The sequence below is a fragment of the Mus caroli genome, chromosome 3 (genome assembly GCF_900094665.2).
Source record: "Mus caroli chromosome 3, CAROLI_EIJ_v1.1, whole genome shotgun sequence".
Taxonomy (NCBI): domain Eukaryota; kingdom Metazoa; phylum Chordata; class Mammalia; order Rodentia; family Muridae; genus Mus; species Mus caroli.
In genome coordinates, this window is record NC_034572.1 from 6,967,954 (window position 1) to 6,992,919 (window position 24,966).

The following is a 24,966-nucleotide window of genomic DNA, read 5'->3' on the forward strand; positions in this document are numbered from 1 at the left end:
GGAGAGAGCATAATTTGAAGCACTTCTTTAGACTTCCCTCCTCTGGACTGTCATTCCCTTTAATAAGCATATAAAGATATAACAATAGAACTTTTCAAAAATTGTCCATTAGTTTCTCATATTCAAATATTTTTTCCTGATTCTGTCAGTTCTCTAGTGTTATATTTAGGTGAGAGAGAGAGAGAGAGAGAGAGCATGTGGTCTGGATTAGTTTCTCTATTTCTGTGAAACCATTAGTAGGGAATTAAAATTGTTACAAGATCGTTACATAGTCTTGATGCAGCAGGAGGTTTGCATACATTTTTCAAACTTCCATCATGAACACACAAAGAAGACTTTGGGATAAAGTACTGAAATTAGAAGTGCTCCTTCTTATATGTTATGAACCGAAGCTCTACACTGCTTCCCTCTACCTGAACAGTAGTCTTAATGGTTATTTGCCTAAAGAAGCAGGCTAAGGGAGAATCTGTTTGATAGCAGTAAAAACATAATTGGATAATTTGAAGTAACCTCATTTGAAGTTAACATTTGTGTTTTGTTGTTGTGTTATCAAGAGAATATTGCCATAAAAGTGGAATGTGACATCTAAGGTATAATGGTTAGGCTACAAAATAGGTATTTCATGAAACTGAAGGGGCTCTCTTTAAGAATATACTCTTTAGTAAGTCTCTAACTCTGTCATTAACCCCAGCCTGGCATTTTGGATTCTTAGTGTAAAATGTGCAATCACTTGATAAAAGTGTTAGGAAAGCATCTAAAACATTGATGCAAACTTTTTTGTTGTTGTTGTTGTTTTGTAAATGCGAAGGATAGGAGTGCGAAAACAATACACTCCTTGCCTTATTTAAATTCACATGAGTGAGTATCATGGAGCCAATTCTGGTGAACAAGGCTGAGAGTTAACACCAGGTGTTCTCTTTAAATGAGATGGGCATGCCATTTAAATATTGTTAGGAGTCAGGCAAATGCGCTGAACTAAGACTCTGCCTTTCTGATTATTCCAATTAAGCAGGCCTGCTATTTAACAGGGTAATGAAGAACTGGAACCTTTTTAATTGGGGCACTCAATTAATTTCTTAGTCCACTCTGTTCAGCAAATTGTAGCATAAAAGTTTCTTTTTCTCTCACTATTCTAGTTTTGCCAGTATGGATCTTAGACCTTGATAATTACTTGTTTGGCAGTGATATCTATTTGCCATGGTGCTGCCAAGGTAAATATCAGCAGGGAGAATATGTAGCTGTGAGTTTTGAACAGAAATTCATTCTCAGTACTCCTTAGTCCTATTCAATAAACCAATATCCTGATGCTGATTTCAAATTTTGCTCCCTAGTCCTGTGTACAAAATGTTAACTATGCTTAGGTGAGAGACGATTTTCATTTTCCTTCTATGAATATTTGCATTTAAAACCCTGAACAGATAGTATTTGCTAGTAACGAAAGACACAAACTTGATTTTAAATAACATCATTTTTTATAATTGGCATATATAAATGAAGGCAACAAAAGGGAGTTTTAGGATCAGGAACTGGGAGAATAACTCCTTTGAAAGTAGGCTCTTGAGATAAGGAGCTGAGGAGCTAGATTTGCCTCTTTACACAAATTGTTTTGATATTGATAGTACTGACATTTTGTTGCCCTCCCCATTTCCATGGAGGTGGGGGGATGTCTGTTATCTGTCTGCTTATCTTACAGTAAACATAGATAATGAACACAGAGAATACTACAGTTATAGACATTCTAACTATCCTACTTTTAAAAACAATGCTGAATGGAGCTCTGTGCCCATGTGTTGGGGTGAAGTCACCTCTTGGTTTCTAGGCAGCATCTCTTGTCCGTGGTGGGAAGTCAGGAACTCCAGGCTCAGCAGTGCTATTTTTGCAATATGACATTATTCCTTCAACGGTTTCCATGCAGTACTTCAATTCATGTCTTTGTTATAAAATCACAAACCTGTTCTGAACCCTCAAGAAGCCACAGACTGACCCTGGTAAAACAGTATTAAACACATCTTTAATCAGATTTTAACATCTGATGACATTTTCCTTTCATTTAAAGCTATGATAAATAGTTTGTTTTTATCACCGTTAGTAAATTCTTTGTTTATTTCTCTCTGGCATCCCTGTAAGAAAGAAATATGACATTGAAGCATGAAATATGAGGGTGAAGATGGAGAAGTAATAGCAAAGCAAGTGAGAGAAATTGCTTGTCATTTCTCATGGTTTCTGTGCACCTGTGGAGACTGGTTCCAGCAGCTGCAGCTGCTGAAGCAGCATCACCTAGTCATCTTTTTCCAGCAGCATTTCCCTTAAAAATTGTCATTGACTGTTATGGGCATATGTTGTATGTTAAAATAAAGTGCTGTTTAATTCAGACACAGTTACTTTTCATAACTGTCTTCTCACAAAAGAAAGATGAAACATCACAGGGAAGGAAGTTCTGATAGCCACAGCCTCAGCTGAAAGATGGGCTGTTTGTTCCCCAGATTTAACTACCCAGTCTGGGTACCATATAGGTGTTAAATTTCACTGACTGAGTCTATCTGAGCTGAACAGGACTAGACACAGGATAGTTCTCTGGTTCATGTTTATTCATTTGGACATTTGGTCTCCAGTCATGGAAAGTCCCTAAATCCTGTTGCCTGGAGAAGCAGAACCTTCCAGAATGTGTGAAGAAAGGCCTGATCCAACTTGCCCTGCCGGTCCCTAAGGTCTTCAGTTATTGTATTTGGTGTGACCCATGCTGTGGGCTGACTTATACAGCAGCAACTCTAGATGTGAACTCTAACTCAGTATGGAGATCTCCCTTGTAGCCTTATTAGACTGAGCTTCTCACCAGAACCTGAATAGTGAGGACAGGGTGGGGGTGGGGAGTGGCTCCTAGCAAACACAGAAGTGGATGCTCACAGTCAGCTATTGGATCTATCACAGGGCCCCCAATGGAGGAGCTAGAGAAAGTACCCAAGGAGCTAAAGGGGTCTGCAACCCTATAGGTGGAACAACAATATGAGCTAACCAGTACCCCCCAGAGCTCGTGTCTCTAGCTGCATATGTATCGAAAGATGGCCTAGTCGGCCATCATTGGAAAGAGAGGCCCAGTGGTCTTGCAAACTTTATGTGCCTCAGTACAGGGGAACGCCAGGACCAAGAAGTGGGAGTGGGTGGGTAGGGGAGTGGGGAGAGGGTATGGGGGACTTTTGGGATAGCATTGGAAATGCGAATGAAGAAAATACCTAATTAAAAAAATAAATAAAAAGAAAGAAAGGGCTGAAGCCTTTTTGTCTTACTGATAGTATCTTTTGCCCTACAGAAGCTTTGCAATTTTATGAGGTCCCATTTGTTGATTCTTGATCTTAGAATATAGGCCATTGCTATTCTATTTAGGAATTTTTCCCCTGTGCCCATATCTTCAAGGCTTTTCCCCACTTTCTTCTCTATAAATTTCAGTGTCTCTCGTTTTATGTGGAGTTCTTTGATCCACTTAGACTTGAGGTTTGTAGAAGGAGATAAGATTGGATCAATTCACATTCTTCTACATGATAACCACCAGTTGTGCCAGCACCATTTGTTGAAAATGCTGTCTTTTTTCCACTGGATGGTTTTATCCTTAGTCTGATAGGGGACTAATATCCAATATATACAAAGAACTCAAGAAGCTGAATGCCAGAAATTCAAATAACCCCATTAAAAATGGGGTATAGAGCTAAACAAAGAATTCTCAACAGAGGAATACCGAAGGGCTGAAAAGCACCTGAAATAATGTTCAAAATCCTTAATCATTAGGGAAATTCAAATCAAAACAACACTGAGATTCTACCTCACACCAGTCAGAATGACTAAGATCAAAAATTCAGGTGACAGCAGATGGTGGCAACGATGTGGTGAAATAGGAACACTCCTCCATTGCTGGTGGGATTGCAAACTTGTACAACCACTCTGGAAATCAGTCTGGCGATTCTTCAGAAAACTGGACATAGTACTATGGAAAGATCCAACAATTCCTCTCCTTGGCATATACCCAGAAGATTTTCCAACTGGTAATAAGGACACATGCTCCACTATGTTCATAGCAGCCCTATTTATAATAACCAGTAGCTGGAAAGAACCCCAATGTCCCTCAGCAGAGGAATGGATATAGAAAATATGGTACATTTACACAATGGAGTACTTACTCAGCTATTAAAAACAATGAATTTATGAAATTTTTAGGCAAATGGATGTATCTGGAGGATATCATCCTGAGTGATGTAACACAATCACAAAAGAAGTCACTTGATATGCACTCACTGATCAGTGGATATTAGCCCAGAAACCTAGAATACCCAAGATACAATTTGCAAAACACAAGAAAATCAAGTAGAAGGAAGACCAAGTCATGGATACTTCATTCCTCCCTCGAATAGGGAATAAAATAACCTTGGAAGGAGTTACAGAGACAAAGTTTGGAGCTTAGACAAAAGGATGGACCATACAGAGACTGTCCCCCCTGGAGATCCATCCCATAATCAGCCACCAAACCCAGACACTATTGCATATGCCAGCAAGATTTTGCTGAAAGGACCCTGATATAGCTGTCTTTTGTGAGGCTAAGCCAGTGCCTGGCAAAAACAGAAGTGGATGCTCACAGTCATCTATAAGATGGAACATAGGGCCCCGAATGGAGGAGCTAGAGAAAATACCCAAGGAGCTGAAGTGGTCTAAAACCCTATAGGTGGAACAATGTAGCAGAAGATGGCCTAGTCGGCCATCACTGGGAAGAGGCCCCTTGGTCTTGCAAACTTTATATGCCCCAGTACAGGGGAATGCCTGGGCCAAGAAGTGGGAGTGGGTGGATAGGGGAGCATGGAAGGGGGAGGGTATAGGTGACTTTTGGGATAGCATTTGAAATGTAAATGAAGAAAATATCTAATAAAAAATTTAAGAAAGAAAGAAAGAAAGAAAGAAAGAAAGAAAGAAAGAAAGAAAGAAAGAAAGAAAAGAAGAAAGAAAGAAAGGGCTGAGGGAGTTCTGAGCTTCCTCCCTTTGCGAGGCATTAGAAACTGTGGAGTTTTAGCACACCACATTTTTGAAATTATCTAAGACTAGACAAGCTATTTTAAAGGTGACATTTCCTATTTTATTTGATAATATTAATGGTTGTACATGAATCTTCATGTGTGTTTTATTTATTTATTGTTTATTCTCATGAAGATAAAAACATGGTTAGAATATTTAAGGTGAGAAAACCATCAATGAAACACATTCTTTTTCTTGACTGGCTGCCAGGCAGAACAGTTGGTGCCTATTGACAACAGTACTTCTTTGAATAGAACTCATTCAGGCTATAAACAGCCAGGTGCATTCTGATCACATAGAGAGCTGCTGCAGAAATCACGCTCTGATTTATTTATCTTCTTGAGAACTGCAGGTGCTCAGGTCTCCCTTTCATTGCTCTTGGGATTAATTCATTTCTGAGCTGATGGAGCTAACTAGCTTCCCATTTCAGGTCCCCCTGTCCCCACTGACTGAGGAGACTGCCGATTTATCATCAACATTCCTCTTAAGGTCTTTTGTGGCAGATGGCTCTTTGGACTACCTGTCCAAGGTTAAAATTCCGGGGAAAAGACATAAGCAGTCTTTTCATAATTATATGTATGAGAAACTAATATTTCTCATTTAGTTTACCTTATATAAGATTTTATTTTTGAATGTTAGCATTTTCACGATTTGAAGATACAAAGAAAACAACACTCCACAATTTTACACTATTTAATCTGCTGTTGATTCACTTAAAGTATATAATATGCTATTTACATACTCTATAGATAGAACTTTGAATGTTTATTACTATATAAATGTCTATACATGCTCAAATACATATCAGTAATATTTATTTAAGGCATATGAATACATATATGTTATGTAATATTTGAATGTTACATGTGTATAAACATGGAACTGCATTTACATTAAAGGTTTAAGGTATGTCCATAACATATTGTCAATGTGTAAAATAGCCATTTTTCATTAAAAAAAAGCTTATAACGTCAAAGTTTTCTGTAATAATGAACCTGAACCAATATTGTGATCATGCAAACTTCACATAGTTTTGAGACAATGAGAATTCAAAAGGCAAATGATCTCTTAGTATTCCTTAAGCTGAGTTGGGAATTACAGTAACGATAATTTTGATAGTTTCCATGAAGTTTTTTGACTTGGGAATACTCACTTGATTCAATATAGTAATATACTGGAGTACAACATGATATGTCTCTGTGTGTGTGTTTACAGGTTTGTGTGTGTGTGTGTGTGTGTAGATAGATGTGTATGTGTACAAGAAAGTTTGTTGTGTACATGTGTGTGTATAGGTACATATATGTGTACAGGTGAAAGTATATGTGTACATATGAGTGTGTATGTGTATAGGTGTACATGCACGAGATTTTGTTAGTTGGAAGATTCTCCTTAGAGTGACCAAAGTGAGGTTTTTCTGTGGAAATAAAATTTGAACTAAAGGCTAATGATGAAAAATGTCTGAAGTGGACACTTCTACCTCTTTGGAAATTTCGATATGTCAAATAATGTTTTATTGGACACACAGGTGAGAGGATGTCTTGCTAAAGCAAACACATGAAAGACTGTTTTCCTGAAGCAGACACAGGTGAAAAGATGTTTGGATATAGCAAACACATGAAAGGACACTGGATGAAGAAGTTTAAATAAATATGACCATACATATGGTGGGAGACAAGCACTGAGCATTGGTTTGGTTTGTTCTCCCTTGCTATTCTTCGCTAAAAACACACATGCTTTCGTTTGACTTACAAAGCATTGCTGAGCTCAACTTGTGATAACTCCACCATTGAGAGAAACTTGCCCAAGAATTGCTTGTGAGGGTCTCATGGCAGCCTGCTGCTTCTGTGGCATTGCCTCATGATGATTGGTGAGCCTGGCAGTTTCTTCAGGATTGAACTACAGCTGCCTGGTGTCTGCTTGCTGAAAGGACTGGACTGTAGCTGCTGGTTTGTGTCTGGTGTCTGCCTGCCTAGAGGACTGGTCTGTAGCTGTTGAATCATATTTGGTGTTTGCTATGGGACTGAACTGCTGCCCAAGAAGATTGAACTCAGCCCCAGAGAACTATTGCTGAACAGGTCTATTTCTCTCCTATCCTAATAACTTTTCTATTTCACTACCTCTGCTAGATGGTGGGCTAGAGGAGAAGTGGAACTCTTATGCCAGGAGCAAAAGACTTTGTATTAAGCAGGTACACTCTTTGGAGAAATAGATGTGTAGATTTCCATTGCTGTTGGAGTGACATTAGTTTTGATGTAAGAAAATGCTAATGAATGAGAACTGAGGCTCTCCACTAGAAATGGATGGTCTCTCTGTTGTGTATAGCAGTTGCTAGTCTGTTCCTCCCTGAGATAGGTAGAGGTGTCCCCACATGTCTTTTCTATCACTTGGAAGACTCAGATTGCTGCTGTGTTATATAGAGTAGTCTATTAGCCAAATTGAATCAAATAATTAATACTGAGAGCCAGTGGTTAAGCTACTAAAACTTTCTACTTTTATTTGAGTGCTGGAAATTTAGGAAAGGCAAGATTTTCTGAAAAGAACTATGTACCAAATATTTAAATGTGTATATTTGAGATATATCTCTTTTTTTCTATTTTCTGAGATTATAATCTATTTACAGCACTTCTCCCTTCCTTCCCTCCTCCAGATCTTCCCATATACCCTCTCTTCTTCTTTTCCATTTCATGCCCCTTTTCTTTCACTGTTTTGTATACACACACACACACACACACATATATATGTATATATATATATATATATATATATATGTATATATATATTCCTAAATATGTAGATACAACCTGTTTAGTTTGTTTAAAATGTTACTCAAATAACTTTTGAAGTTGACCTTTGGAATTGTATTGGTATGCTCTTCTCTAGGCTGGTGGCTTTATGGGATTTTTCCTGTCCACTGAAGTATGTCTACTCTTCTTGTTATTGTTCAGCTCATGCTTATTCAGTCATGTTGGTGAGACTTTATGGATGTTACTAGGATATTACCAGTAGACAATTTCACATTAAACTCCCTGATCTTCTGCTTTCCCCAATGTTCCCTGAGCCTTAGGTGCTGGAGTTATTCTGAGGATGTATCCTTTGGGATTAAGGTCTATAACTTTGTCTTTTGATTGCTTGTAGTTTTCTGTAATGGTCTCCATCATTTCAGAAAAAATTTCCTTGAAGTCAGATAAGAACTGCATTCATCTATAGGTATAAGGACAAATGTTTAGGATGTTGTTTGGGATTATGTTGGTTCAGTAAAGAGAAGGTTGCAGGTTCTTTTTGAAGATCCACAACTTCACTAGCCGAGGATAGTTAAGTAGGTTTCCAGTACCAGCCACGATTCCCTTTTCTTAAGCAGGCTTTACAATAAATTACTGAGCTGTTGGTTACTGTCAAGTTATGTGTGGCACTACTGTACCCTTAGGGCTGCCATTGTGGTTGTAGTTTATAGCTGTTGTTGCTGCTGAGGAATGTTGATTACCTCTCTCCGTTGGAAGCTATCACTGTGCTTCTTCGTACTATAAAGCTGTCCTTGGGAGGAAGAATGTGAATCATTTACAGCCTAAACACTTCTGAGATCTGTGTATGGAGTGGATGGTACTCGCTGCAGTATCAATAGTCCATGATGTTTGGACAGCTTTTACCAGCAACTCAAAACATGTCTGGAATTGATGTTTATTGTTTGATGCTCTTTTGCTCTTGGAAAGAAAATTGTCAAAAACTTAAAATAAATAAATAAAAATAAATAAAGAAAGAAAGAAAGAAAGAAAGAAAAAGGAAATTGTCAGTCCAGATGAAAACATTTTATTTAAATTATATATGTATATTTATAAAGATATATGTGTTATTTATGGTTTTTAGTGGATAATTAATAGTATGAGTCCTTATAACTTTTTCAGATATCCTTACTATTATCTTTACCCTCCACAGACATTCTTACTGTCATTTTTACAGTCATCTATCTTCTGTATTTGTCTCTTCACCTTCTTAATTAAAGCCTCTTGGTAACCCCATGTCCCTGATTATATGACTTACACCTTAACATTTCGGTTTTTATTGCTTTTATCTCTCACCCCAGCAATGGATGCTTTTTACTTGTTTGTTTGTGAAGTCACTCCAAGATATGTATATAACATTAAATATTAATTAATCCCTCTGATGGCAAGTTCTGCTACCTGCCCTAGTGGTTTATGTTTCTGAATAAAAGACACACATATAGCCTTTATATTTTAATATGCCTTAATCAGCACAATGGTTGTGCCACTGCTTAGTCTGCATGCTGCTAGACTCTACCTCCCACCGATGATTCCAAGTTATTACTTACTGACTTCTATGTTCTATCTTGGTGGCTATGGACCCAGTTGGGCCACCCGCTGGGCCTCACTCTCCTGGCTCCTTCACATGACAGCTATGTTGCTCTGTCCTGCACTCTTCTCATGCATGGCATCTCTCCTCTCCTCCACATTCTCCCAACATGGTGGATCTCTCTCCTCCTAGTCCCAAGCCTGGGAATCTTAAAATCTTGCCTCTGTCTCTCCTCCCCAGCTATTGGATTTTGGCATCTTTATTTATCAATCAGAACCAGCGGGGGCAGGTTTTGAGAAGCTACATGCAGACACTATCATGTAAAGAGATTTTTAGGGAACATAAATGAAAGAGAACATAGGACATTTGTCTTTTTGGGTCTGGGTTACCTTACTCAATATAATCTTTGTTCTGGTTCCATCCATTTACCTAACAGTTTATGGTTCCAATTCCATTGATCATTATAACTGGATAATATTCCACAGTGAATGTTCACCACATTTACATTATCAATGTGAACAAATCTCTTCAAAGTTATATTATTTCATTTAAAGATTTCTGTCTTCTCTATCCCCTCCCCTTCCTCCTCTTCTTTCTTCTTTCTCTCCCTTTTGCAATGGTTAATATATCAAACCAAAGCATGGTACTTATAGGCATATGCCTTAATCTGCACTGCTTCACCATCCTCAAGTTGCCAAAATGTGACACTGAATATAATTTTAAAACTCAGAATCCACAAATCTCCTTTTATCTACATGTCTCTAAGGAATGTATTTTGGAAATGTAATATATTTTATATGCATGAAGTACTTGAATTTGTTTTTTGTTTCACAGCTAACTTTAGAATGTTTCTTTTAAAAAGGATCCTTATTTGTGATTCATATACAAGCCTATAAAGAACATAAATTCAGTACCCTCCTGGCATCAGAAATGGTTAAATTTTAATTCAAAACTAATAATGAATGCATTCCTTGTTTTGACAGTCTGTTTAAAAAGTGGCAGTTTGTTCTATGAGGGGACATTTTTCCCAGACGCTAACCATTGCCCTTTGCTGATGTCATCTGATTAGTACTTCTGCCTTAATACCTCTATAGATTTCTGCACACCCTGTGCTCATGAGCAATCCATGGTTTCCTGTCCTGCAAGGGTGTGATTAATTAATCCTGAAGAATTCTCAAAGTATCAGGTCTGTCATGACATTGGTGACAAGTGAGGGTGCTGCCAAGCAGACAGGCCATGGGTGTGAACTCTCTAGGAATCTGGCAGTGGCGGCATTGGGGTTTTTATTTCTGCTTTTGCCTGTGATGATTCATTTTCCAAGTTCTTTCACATTCATTTGAAGATCCCACACCCACTGAAATACCAGTTCCGCTGGGAAAACTTTCTGAATCCTCTTTCATGGTTTCCGGATGCTATTTTCAACAGTTAGATAGAAGTCTACCTACAGGTGCTGCTTTCTGAGAATCCCCACTACACTGTGTGCTCATCTTTGTTACAATGCCAGCCACACTTTTCTTTGTGTTATAGGTGTGAGCTGTTCTGTGTGAGTGAACTCTGGGCAGGATTCCAGCTTCATTTTACGAATCTTTGCAATCGTTCTGACTCAGATCCCTGTAATGAGAATTCTGGAGTTTTGGTTTCTTTGAAAAATACAGAAATATTATGAGGATGTTTTCGTTTAAACTTGAGGTGTGGGATATGGGACTCTGGATTGTCCAGAGCAGCTGATTATGATCGCCTCAAGAAAGAACATGGTTTTGCCAGTGGTGGATAGCTTCTGCGATTGTGTGATGTTTGCAGTTCTGGGGACTTTTCAGAGGTGCATAAATGTTAGGGCCCTGAGAAGCAGGGTGCTTTGTTGGTTCTTGGTTGGTTTCTGTTGGTTGAAGTTGGTTGTGATTGTTAAGTAGTTGTGAACAAAGAATAATCAACAAAAGGAAACTAGATAGCCTGCTGGTAAAGAACAAACTTGGCCCAAGGAACTTGATGTATGCTCCTGACCAGCAGAACATAGTCTAACAGTAACATCCCCTCCCCCAAGGAACTTGATGAATGATCCTAAACAGCAGTAACATCATGCCCTTTGCTTTCTATTCCTTTTTCTCTCTTATCTAGTGTTAGGGGGGTTGAAAAGGTAGAATAAAGGGAGTAGAGAAGGGTAGAAAGAAAAGAAACCCACAACGTAGCTAACATCTGTCTAGAATAGTTACAGAGAAAAAAGTTGGAGGGCAGGAAGCAGAACTCAAGTGCAGGTGGCCTTTTTACAAGGGTAGGATTTCTCTCTAGTGAAGGAGAAATTCATCTTCTCAAGTAGAGTCTCCTGAGAGAGAGAGAGAGAGAGAGAGAGAGAGAGAGAAAGAGAGAGAGAATGTTGTAAGGTGACTAGGAGATAGGAAGGATCTGAGATGCCTTGGAGGAATTAAAATTGTGATCAGAATATATTGTATGAAAAGCACCCCCGTTTTTCAATTAAAACAAAGAAAAAATATAGCATTCCTGCATTCCCCCAGAGATAAGGAACTTTTGCTGTACCAGGCAAAAATCCCCAGGCAAAATCCCCAGGATGTGTGTCTACACTAACTTTACTCATGAAAATTGGAAAGGATGTAGGAGCAAAGGAGAGTGACTACTGACACATTAGTACAGTTGCTATGGCAGCACTACAGGACACACAATATGTCTATGCACAGAGAATTGTGTGTGTGTTCATGTGAGCATGTGTGTGTTCACATATGTGTACATATATGCCTAAGAATACCTACCATAAAGCTTCTCTCTGAGTTTTGTTACATTAGTAGTTATTTTCTTTGTTAAACTATTTTTCTTTTATAATAGTTAGTTATAAATAATAATGAATTTTTATAAAATTTTATAAACCTACAATTTTATCTTGCTAATGAATATATGTTTTTATTGAATCTTGACAACTACATGGAGCTCTTTATATAGATGTATATTTATTGGTTTTTTAATGTGCTTCCTATTTGAGCAGCTTAGCTTAGATGTTTGTTCTTCTATTTCAATTAGGTCATACTTGTTTTTCTTTTTCTTTTCCTCTTTCTCACCTAAACTGTGGTGAGTCCTCATTGGAAACCATTCCTTCTTCATACAGAAGGTCATGATTTTACCCAGTGTCCCAAAGTTTCTGAGAGTTGAAATAAAAGGACATGTGGTAAATGCTTAGCTCATAAGCTTTTCTGCTGCTCACCCCATTGCCCCTGTCAGCTCCTCACCCTCCAAAGCCCTTGTCCATATGTATCTAATAAAGATAGAACCTGGGAAAAGGTAATTTACCTATCCTTACAAGTGATTTTCAACCTTCATAACTTATAGGAACCAGTGGATTTGTCATATATCAAGCATTGACCCAAGTACTGTAACCCTTTAAATAATGCCATTAGTAACATTGCTTCTTATTTCACAAGTAGAGAAACTGGGGTGTTAATTTCACCTACTTAATAAGTAATGGAGTTAAGCCTCACATCTGGGCAAGTTAATTTGCAGCTAAAGCCTTTTAATCACTATTAGATCTGAGTCCTAGAAAGTTCTTCTCATTGTTGAGCATTACGGTTTCACAAAGAAAGGACTGCTAGTGGAAATTATTAGAATGGAGGGGTCGGACTTTGGAGGAGTACAGTTAGAGAAAGACTTTTCTGCTCTGGGTGTAAGCAGCTTGCAGAACTTGGAGAGAAGCTGCTTTTCCGTGTAGATATGCTGATATTGGGGGCTATATTGTGAGCAGCAAGAAAGCTTATTGATCTAAGCATTGCTTATGTGCCATCTTGCTTGAACTATCAGTAACATTTGGGATGCTGGGTAAAATTTTTTCTAACTATTCATCTTCAAGATCTCTTGCTTTCCTTCTATGAATGCAGACTCTCATATGTCTAGGCTTTCTTGTTCCCTCTTCTAATGGCCTAGAGCTCAGATCCATGTACAGTCTCCCATTCCCCCTCACCCACAATGTCATGGATTTCTATGACATAAAACCACAGCTGCTTTTCAATTGTCTATGACTTCACTGTTTCACTGAGCTTGGGAGGTGAGCAAACAAATGACTGGTATCCTAGCACATCATGGTAACAGCCCATAAACTCTTCCCTCACCTAACTTAGTTATGAGGACTTTGTCTCACCATTTGAAGTCCAAATATGTTGGCCTTGATCCCAGCTAAATTATCATGAAATCCATAAGAATGTTTCTAGAATAAAAGTGCTTCTCATCATCTCGATCAGAAACATTTGGGTCCAGGCAGGGATGGGGAGGATGGAGATACTATCTCACATGTCAAGAGATGAGCTGATGTCAAAGAAAATTAAAGTGGCACAAAGTTACTTTTGCAAAAATTACTAGCTAATGTGTGCAGGCAAACATTTCCATGAATAAATTCAAATTATTTGAAAACATTAGCCTGAGTGCTATGACTCATCACATGAATTATCAGTTCTATCTCATTTTCTGGTTCTGGTTTTTCATTTCTGGTAGACAAGAGGTAAAAGACCAATAATGTTTTTCCATGATTAGCTTTTTCTGGGCATCTTATTTGACTAAAAAACAGTAAAAATCAGGTGAAACAACTTAGGTCCTTGATTTCAAGTATGTGTTTAATATTCTAGCTCATATTTTCATTTATCAAATTAAAAAGGAGCACCATGGAGCATTTCATCTTTAATGCAATAACCTATATAGGCAATGACCAGATACTCTGCTCATGGACATAAGATGACTGTGAGGTTCGGGAATATGATAAGAAGTGAGTGTTTTTAGTAATCTTGGGCTCTTGTGAAAGATTTTTCATCTGCAGCATAGTCTGTTTATTCTTATGCCTTTTATTTGAAATACTGAGCATTGCTAAAGGTATTGCCAGTTTCTTATGTTGAGTTTGATGCAAGTTAACCATTCATGTATTTCTTTAGAGTTGTGTGGAATGTGCTATATACTTTAAAAGTTATTCCTTCTTTGTCAGTTAGTTCTTGTTTATCTAATATGAAATTGAACTGGGAATCTCTTATCTTAATGGATACATTTTCAAGTTAATTGAAAATTGAAGTCTCTCATCCACTTGTTCAGGAACAGCAAGGCTTTTTGTGAATGTGTGAGGTCTGTGCTTAGATATTTTACTAATATCATTGGCTGTGTGTGGTAGGGATGACCAGTTGTTTTAGCAGCATTTCTTGAAATGGTTGTTTTTGTAACTTGCATTTTCTTTGATCTTTTGCCAAAGACTAGAATGGCTTTAAATATGGGCAATACCATGTAGTACAATATTAAATTTTGAAGAAATGAAATCAAGTAAGGAAGTTAATGGTCCATAATTTGCAGAGATAGATAGATAGGCAGGATTTACTAAGTCACACAACGGTGGTGACTTGAAAGGGAAGTAAAGCAGATTAGACATCATGGTGCTAGGGCCATGAGAAATGTTGCAAACTACAAATCATGCATAGTGTTCAAAGCTACTTATATCCAACTAACAAAGTGATCGAGGGAGTGAATTCACCAGGGAGGCCAGCAATCTCGGTGTGTATAATTCTGGGTATGTAAGTCAATAGATATATTTATATTTCCTTTCTTTTCCTTTGAAATTTTACCTTTCCTGATTATTTTTTTTAAATAACCCTAAATGCTGGTTCAAGGAAATTACTGAGGGCTGAAAATAGTATGCCTTTATGTATATGCAATAGCATTTGTTTATATATTTATATTCCTTCTTCAGTTAAATAAAAGAGAGGTTCTAGCCTCAGTACTTCTAAAGAACAATAAACTTCCTGGTTTGGTATGACACATTCTGCAAAGCCTTGCTGAGTTTCACGGCTTTGACTTTTATCAGTTGATTTTTCATAAGGGATAACTAACTGGGTGTTCAAAATTGCCACATGCTTTCCTTGTACTTCAAATAGAAAACCCTTGGCACCCAGATATGAAAATGCTAAGCATTAAGGAAAGTGGATTAGCCTTCATAAGGGGAACTTCCGGCTGCCAGTGCCAGAGGGGTTAATGGAAAACAGTGTGTCATGTTTGCCATTTCCCCTATATTATCTTGCCCAGAACACCTGCTTAACGAACTAGACATAAATTATCACACTATAAGCACATTCTTTAATAACAAAAGCCTGCAGAGCATTTCTTCTTGTTGAAATAATAAGCTCAGAAAAATGATTTTGATGAAATTTTCTTAAATCCCACAAGCAAAAAAAATTTAAAAATGTATTTATGAACATCAATTTTTTTTCTCTCTAGGGTTACTAAAAGGAACTTTATAATACAAAATGCAGTATTTTAATTGAATCTGAACACTCCTTTGTCAAGGGCATAGGTGTGCTTTGATTTGATATGCTTTAGCCTTTAGCTAGTCCTGTGGAGGTTTTCTCTTCATGCTTTTCTTAGCTGTAATATCACTGTCAGGTACTCTAACCTATAGAGAATTCAGTGTGTGTGTGTGTGTGTGTGTGTGTGTGTGTGTGTGTGTACATATATAATGCATGTAATTAATTTAATGATGTTTAGATACTTCTAAACAAAATTTAAAATTATAAATATGTTGGTAATAAATATTTTCTTAAGTTTTAGTATAAAGACATAGGTATTGCCACTGGGTAGTAGTGTTTAATTGTTCTCCCCTTTTGGCAACTTGCACAGTATTTTCTGGAATCATGGATAGTAGACTACAGGAATTAGATTTTCAGGTAAGATAAAGATTGAACCACTTAAGTCTTCTGTCCTAAGTGTATGGAGTCTGAAGCAATAGGGCCCACCCTCAACCCATGAGAGACAACCAAGGGCTATATGTTTTGGGAGTCATTTGGACTACCCTGCCAAACCATTGCAATACCCAAAATGAATTCAAGACCACCCAGTACCTTCCCCCTTCAAAAAGGATTTTCTAAACTGAACTAGCAGGCAAAGTACAGAGCCAGATAAGGAAGCTGACTGACTAAACAAGTGTAAAAACCTAGTTTTAGCAGTCAAAATGATTAAGCCTGCAGCTACCAAAACAATATTAGCTGTTCTCAGAGAAATAACCATAACGAGATTAGCAATTCTCCCGCCCTTTACCCCACACTGAATTCTGACAAAGACCACAAACCACCCTGACCTTGTTGCGAGAATTCCCTTGACATTAATAGCTGTGATGTTAATGTACTATTACTTTGCTGACCAAATCATAATAACCCACCATGGGGACAAGCAAAGTGAGTCACTAGGCCAAAGGGTGACTTAGTCACTATACAAACCAACCAATGCCTGAAAGGGTTACTTGCTACACCAGTGAGAACCCTATTACTCAAATCTGCCCCTTACAAAGGTATAAAAAGTGTGTTCTTTCTTTGTTCTTGGTCTCTCCTCTGGCCTGCGTGCTAGTAGGGGATTCCCCAACATGTTGGATCAATAAAAATCCTCATGCGTTTTGCAGCAATGGCGGCAGTCTCTGTGGTCCTTGTGAGTAAGGGTCTTTTGACAAACTCCAATACCATTACAAACTAGGTTTCTTGTGCTCAGTACTAGAAATTTTGTTAGCCTATGGTTGTGGGGAGCACTTTTAGTCCAAGTGTCTTAAATTTCTGTAAGATTTTCTCTTTTTCTGTCTCCCTCTCACTGCATGTATTGTGTATAATTTAAGGTAAATATAAAATAATATGATTCTTCATTTTCAAGATAGGTAGATGGAGGGATCGACTAGAGTTACTTCTCTTCATTAACTCTGTTGTTTAGATTTGCTTACATATCTAATTCATGCCTCAATATACCTTTACACATTAACTGGTCTTTATTAGTAATTTAAATATTCATTTGGATTGTTGAGAAGTAAAAGAAACTAGAGGGTGGGGAATTCCTTTTTTTAACCACGTAGTAGTTTTGGGACTAAGTCATTAAAGTCAAATAATCTCCTTATAAAATTATAAATAAAAGCAAAGATTGTTTCTACTCAGATGTGAAACTGAGGAAAATTATGTCTAAATTCAAATTTCTATTTTTTAGAAAAAGATAGAATACCAATTGTGTGATCTTCCTCTAAAAATTGAATAAATTGGACTTTGTATTTCTGTTAGCACAACAGGCTAAAACAATTTCATTGCACAATTTAGCAATTTGGGGAATCTAAGCCAAATATGCCATATAATTAATTGATTAATCTTTTGATTCCAAATAAAACATTTGGACAAATAATGTAGATGGCAGAAATTCTGTGAAGAGAGAATGTTGGGTTGAGGAAATTTGTGAGGTGGGCCTTCTGTATACTAAGTAACACTGGCCATGATGATTTGAGACCATGTTTTTAAAAAGACAAAATGTTTTTGATAGGTACTGAAGGAACAAAGTTTTTATTTCTTTTATTCTTTTAGTGCACAGAAGAAGGAGAGAGGTGATTGATATTTGCTCATGGGATCTTGAGTACGGTTTGGATTATTGACATTCTTGGACTGACTTCCGGGAACACACAACATGTAAGAAATGTCACCACGTTGTGCTTAGTAAGGGTTTTGTGCTTGTCATAAGCATTGATGAGAGGGGTGAACTTGTCATAGGAGTTTGACAGTTTAAAAGGCTTGCCTCTATCCTCAGCTTGATATGTTCACTTACATCCAGACCACCTATGGCAAGGACCAGACATTTCCACAACACTTAGCATTCTTCTAACCTCTCAGCAGAGATTGATGGATATTTCCAAGTTGTGGAACACCTAGCAAATTGTAATAAAAGCTTCAGCTCACACATTTACAGAGAAAGGTCTTACATGTCCTATGTCTTTCTTGGGAATTAGTCTCCATGTTAAAAAGTAATTCCCACAGTGAGAATTATGATTTAATAATTAGCACTTGTATATGAATCTATTTCTCATAATATACCATAGTAAGTGGGCATGAACATAACAAACACACTTCCAATTCAAATCTTGCCATTTTTTGTTGGCTTACAATGGACTATTCTTCATGTAGTCAAATTAAAAACAAGCATGGTTTTTATTGCTATAGTTCTTTCTTGGTCTCTATTTCCTTATTTCAGTTTTATTCATTTCATATGAAAGTATTAGAATATATGTTTTAAGTGATCATTTTACTTTTATTGTATGATCAGTATTAAGGAATGCAGAGATAAACCAGTCAGTAGAGCTTTTCTGTTCCAAGTTCAGGAACCTGAAGTCAATATCTAGAACCTATGTGAAAAATCCCCAGAACACAGTGGCCAGCAGCTGTAGTCACAGAGCCAGGAAAATGAAGACATGTGGGTCCCTAGAGCTTACTGACCAGCCAGAGTATTCTACTTGGCAATTCCAAGCCAGAGAGATACCTGTCCTGTAGTTACACAGATCATGTCACAGTCCCTAAAGTGTCATGCCCAATTAAGTTATAGATTGTTGCTTGATCTACTTATATAACATTTGAAAACCAGAACATACTAATGAAAATAAATTCCCTTAGGAAATAAACAAACAAGATATATGACACCCATAAAAGAGGGTCAGATCAGATCTCTTCCATGGCGTTGTCTTATGGAGATGGAGAAAGAATATAAGAAGAAGAAATTACTGTTGTTATCCTTTATTGCATAATGTAATTCATCCTTGGATTTCATTCAATTTTGGATATGTTTGAATGTTTTATAATCAGAATATGTAGAGGGAATATATTTTTTAATAATTTCCTCAATATATGAAAAATACTCAGAGACAATAAGAAATCCAAGGGATTCAACACAGTTTTCCCTTCTGAACTCCGGGCTCTAGAAACCTTATTATGACAGAGTTAGTGCTGGTTTTTGCCTACGTTAGCATAACAGGCAGCTTAAGAGTAAAGATGGAAGAAGCTTCATATTAAATAGGATGTCCCTAAAACACTCAGGTGCTAAATGACAGGAGAGCAGGCAAGAACAATCCTCAAACCCTTTAGATTATGAAATGAGTGGAGAAACAGAGCCCTTCTGCAGGAATGGGAAGTAACCAAGAAACCGCACAAGAAGAGGAGTCACACAGGTTCAGGACCATTGTCCAGCATCTCCACCAGAGGGGCGTGAAAACAATGTGGATAGAATGCTTTCACATGCTGACATGCTTACAGGCTATATACAGGAGCCCTTGTGAGGATTCATTTTGTTCTTATTGACAGGGTCATCATAGAACCCTAGCTCTTACCTGGAGGACAGGGAGTTCTCCAGATAGCAGATAGTGCTGCCTATTTCTCTCCTCCGGCATGCATCCGTCTCCACTGGTACAATTGTCACAGTGCATTTTTCAGGGCCAGGGTTACAGCATCCTTGTTCTCTTGCGTCATTGTGGAGGATCCTCTAACAGCTAGGTGAGCTCTCAAACTGATGCTCATCACCTGCTTCCTGCCATTGTCCTAGGGGAAACCAAGTCATTCGCATCTGCGAGCAACCTTAATGACATCCAAACACTCAGTAAAAGTAATTAGAATCTTTCTTTTACAACCAAGAACCAGAGAATTTTACAATATTCTGTGGCTCCTTTCTCTACTTAATTTGAGAGTAAAGTGTGAAATAAAAAACAAAAAACAAAAAACATTTGACTTAATTCCATTCTTCAATAATTGCTTATCAATCTCAAGCATTTACTATTAACAGGCATTGTTGTAGAGTGTTTTATGTATTTAAGTGTCATTACCAAGTCTCAAATCTAGAAATTCAGACTATCCCTCTTTGGTTTTGAGGTTTGACTACATGAATTGCCTCAGTAAATGTCTATAGGCTGATAACCTCACCAGTTTCAACAAGGGTCTTTAGAACTTTATATATCCCTGCTGGTTCTCTGGAGCCTAATATTTGCATGGTGCCCATGTCAACACGTGGAGACTAGTATGCTAGATCTAGGAGATAGATAAGACATGTAGAGTTGAGCCAGGCTCTGCAATTAAGCCAAGTCTGGATGAGACAAATAGACCTTTAGATGCACAAGCAAGACAAATTGAGAACAGCAGAAATGCCTCCATGATCTCAACCTACACCAGGCTTACCTGAGAGAAGTTAATTATTTTTCTTTCAAGTGACTGGATTTTGGAGTGGTTTACTTTGATGTGTGTGTGTGTGAGAGAGAGGGGGGGAGGGAGGGAGGGAGAGAGAGAGAGAGAGAGAGAGAGAGAGAGAGAGAGAGAGAGAGAGAGAGAGAGCCTTAGATCAAGAAGAGATAGTTTTATGATTTATTACGTTATCGGTTTTATTATTTTAAAATGCTTAATTAAGTTATTTTTAAGGTCTTTTAAACTATTAAATACTACTTTTGTTTCTTGTAAGCATATTTAAAGGTCTAAATCTTCAAATAATTTTAATCAAAATGCTTTTCTACCCCTTATAAAACTTCAGGGTTACAGGATTCCTTAATTAAATTCTAAAAGTAGTTAGAATTAGTTATATGCTTGACCTTCTGAATGCATAAGCAGTGTGCACAACAGGAAACAAGGCAGTTGTACTACATACACCTAGAAGGGATGGAGGTCTGTGGCTAAGAGTGGCTCAACTTTTACAGTAATCATTTTGAAGATGCTTTTGTTTACTTAAATATTAGCTACCTTAAGTGCAAGTCAAGAGTTCTGAGGCTGAATACACCTGGATCATGCTGATTTTCCACTCAACTGCCTAGTAATAAAGTGTTGTTTAGTGAGCTGCTATCATCTTACACTGACAGATAGTGCTGGAAACTTTTCTGAGAGTCATTGTATTGTGTAGTTATCATTGAGTGTGCCATAAAATCTCTTCTGAACTTTTACAGTAAATGCTGTTTTTCTACACTTATTCATACAATCATATTTCTTTGCAGCACATGTTCAATTTTTAAGTTAATTCTGTGTTATGTATGCACTTTCACTCAGCCTTAGAGCCATGCAACAAAATATAAAATCTGAACATAAATAGACTTGGTTCAAATGTGACATAGAGAAAAAAAATCTGAAAATCCTTTCCATGACATATTTTGGTGGCCGAGATGAATTCTCTAGCCACCTATAGATTTGTCTACATGGACATAAATTTAACTGTCATTTTGGCATTAAACTAACAAAACCAGAGCTGTGATACTGCTTCCCAGTTGTGTTTTATTGAGAGTATACGGTCTGAAACAATTTACTGGTGTACATTTTACCACATCTTCTCTATGGCTACAGGATGTAGCCCAGAGACACCAATTATTAATTTCTGTATTGCTTTCTAGTTGCTATGATAAAATAGAGGCAAGCTAGTGAAGACAAAATTTATTTTGGCTTACAGTTTCAGAGGGTATACATCCCAGTATGGCAACCCTGTCTGGAAGTCAGGAAGAAACCTCATTATGCTTCCTCTGCATACAAAAGCATCAACAGGAGGAAGTGGGGCTGGGCTACCAAACCTCAAAGTCTGCTGTAGCTCAAATTTCTCTTCTGGTAAGATTCTACCTCCTAAAGGTTCCAGGTCAACTAGGTACAAAGTATTCGAAGACATGAGCTTATGGAATCATTGCAGGTGTAATACAAAGTGAAAACCTTGAGTATTCCTGTATAGCAAATCAAATTGTCTATCACAAACCAAAAATGTCTAAACAAGTTATATAATAAGTGTTTTTAAATCATAATTAAATCATGTATCTTTAAGTCCTAAGAATATGAAATAATTATATATGCGTGTGTGTATGTGTTTGTATATATACCATATATATACATGTGTATATCTATGTGTATATCTATCTATCTATCTATCTATATATATATATATATATATATATAACTTATATATATATAACTAGTGTATGTGGGGTGATGGTTTCAGCAAACATAGCTGAATTATTTTGACCACACTTAAAATTCTATTAATTTCTCTTTACACAATATACTGTTTTGATGATTTGAACTTACTATTTATTTTCATGATATTTTTATTCGGATTATCTTCACCTATGATTTTAAGGTTTGAGCTATTTGAGCTAACCATGTAGATTTAGAAATACAAATAATGATACAAAAAATTGCAGTTATGAAAGATTTATTTCACAACACATACAAAGAGCCTACATGCCTTGCTTTTAAAACATTCCTGATGAGTTTTCACACTCTGCAGTATTTAAATTTTCTCCTTTTTTTTGTATTTGCATAGTGCTTACTTGTTATCATTTTATAAATTCAGGTTATTTTTAATACTATAACCATACATTGAATTACTTATTAAATAACTAGAATAGACAAAGTCTTTTTATTAAATAACGAATGAAATCAAATTAAATCAAACAAAAGACTCAGCTTTGAAAAGATCACTGCATCAGATGCCATAGGCTGCATGTATCTCTGCTTCTCCAAGCCACCTACTCTTACCTTCAGTCTAACTTAGCTTTTAGTTATTGGGTTTTTATTATGCTTCCACGAAGTATGTTATTCTCTTTTATTTTTATTAAATCTATATTTGAGTATTTATCATTTTTGATTTCAAATTCTCCGAGTTTTGCAAAAGTCTTTAGTATTAAAATAATTAATAACCAAAGTTAGACAGCGTTAGGCAGAAATTCCTTGTAATTCATTCACAAACTGACATGATCAGGGAAATAGCCAGGCCCTAGTTCTACCGAGCAGAGCAAACGGGGAGAAATCTCATAGTATATATGATCATAATGTCAGTAATTATGACCTGCAGGGCGCATTGCATTACCTGGTCTGTTCAAAATGTCTTGTAATGTCTGTTTCCTTGAGAGGGGTCCTGTCTAAATGTGGTTTACAGAAGATTTCTGGGTGGACGGGATCATGACAATGTGACCTTAAAGGATTCATACAAATAAATGCCATGGTCAAAATGCAGCTGTCAAGGAGTTAAAACAAACAAACAAACAAATAAACAAACTAACTAAATTTAACAAGCAAACACAAGTACTAGAAAGAGAAAATTCTCTGCAGAGACAAGAGCTATAAAGCCTGAGCTTCAAATGCTGCAGCTAGTCTGTGGTACTTACTGTGCTTGACTGAAAATGGGTTTGAGATCCTCAGGTTGTGGGGAATAATAAAAGACACCAAGCAGACTTGAAAATTAACCAAATAGACTATCAAAGAAAAGATAAAATAATTGAAAGTAAAATGTAATGAGCTAATGGGTGTATTTAGCAGTCAACTGAATGAATAAAAAGGAGAACATTTGTGAATTACAAGATTTAATAGAAGAAATTATCAAAATGCAATGCAGTGGTAGGATGAGAAGGAAGCCATAAAACAGAGATAAAAATGGTAGAGTAGGATCATACAAAATGCAACATATGCTTAATTGGAACTCAAGAAGGACTAGAAATAAAGAAAAATGAGAGTAAGTGACATCGGGATAAATAATTCTTGGAGAATTTTCTAGAATAATCAGAGCAGTTCATAGATGCTTGTAGCAGCCTCCTGCTTAGCACCACTATCGACAGTGCGAGACCTGAAGTGATGGATTTTGTGTGCTGAGTGAAACAAATAGTCAACCTAGGGTTTTATATAGTCTAAAAATAAATGCCAAGAATGTTATGACATAGCAAAGGCATCTTAAATAAATACTATGGGGGAAAAGTCTATCAGCATATTGAAGGGAAATCTAAAAGATATATTCTGTCTTCTCTCTCTCTCTCTCTCTCTCTCTCTCTCATTGTTTTATGTTTTCATTGTTTCATTTTATTTTTAAAATATATATGAAATAAATGTAATAAACCAAATACAAGGACAAAAATACAAGAATCACATCATCTGAATAGGAGGAAAAAGTCTTTGATAAGAATCAATATGCATTCTTTTCTCTTTTTTCTTTTCTTTTCTTTTCTTTCCTTTTTCTTTTCTTTCTTCTTTCTTTCTTTCTTTCTTTCTTTCTTTCTTTCTTTCTTTCTTTCTTTTGGCTTTTAAAGGTACAGAATTCAGAGTACAATGAAGATGGAACAGTAGTCTCTAGTGGGATTCCAGACTGGGTTCACTTTAAATTCACAGTTTAGGTAGGAATTGCTGAACACTAGAGACGACGAGCCATTGCATTAAATAATGTAAATACTTTGTTCATTTTTTTTTTTTACAAAAGTTTATTACAATGTACAACAGGCTCCAGGATAACACTTCATTCTAGCTGTAGGTGGCAAAGATGTAATGGCAGGTAATCCAGATGTTTAAATAAGAATGGAAGAGGAGGGTAACCATCACCCCAGATGTGATATGAACAGTTTACTTTTGCCAGATTTCTTAATTCCACCTGTGGCCAGGGGGCCCTTCCCCGTGGCCTTGGCTTTTAGCTCCTCGAGTTTCTTCTGTTCCTCCTTTTGCTTCTGCTTGAAAGCCTTATATTCCTTGTCCATTTCCTTGGCCTGCTTCTTGGGCTGTTTCAGGGGCTTCTTTTTGCCACCTTCTTGGCCCAACATGGCACCTCCAGCCCCTTCACCTCACCCTGATCCTCTCAACATGCCTCCTACTTCTTAACAAGTAGAAATGTAGGAAACATATTCCAGAATAATAAAGGTTATATATGACAAACACATGGCCAATATCATCCTAAATGAATAAAACCATTAATAATGCCCATTAAAATCAAGAATGAGAGAGGACTGCCCACTATCCCTACTGCTCATCCATAATGTGATTGAAGTATTAGCTGGAGCAATAAGGCAAGAGAAGGGATACAAATGGAAAAATATTAAGT

The 24,966-nt window shown here is 37.0% G+C and overlaps 1 pseudogene; it reads right to left on the minus strand.

Annotated features, from left to right (window-relative positions):
• Positions 1-24,469: 24,469 nt before the first annotated feature.
• On the minus strand, positions 24,470-24,688 carry LOC110291015 (annotated as a pseudogene).
• Positions 24,689-24,966: the final 278 nt, after the last annotated feature.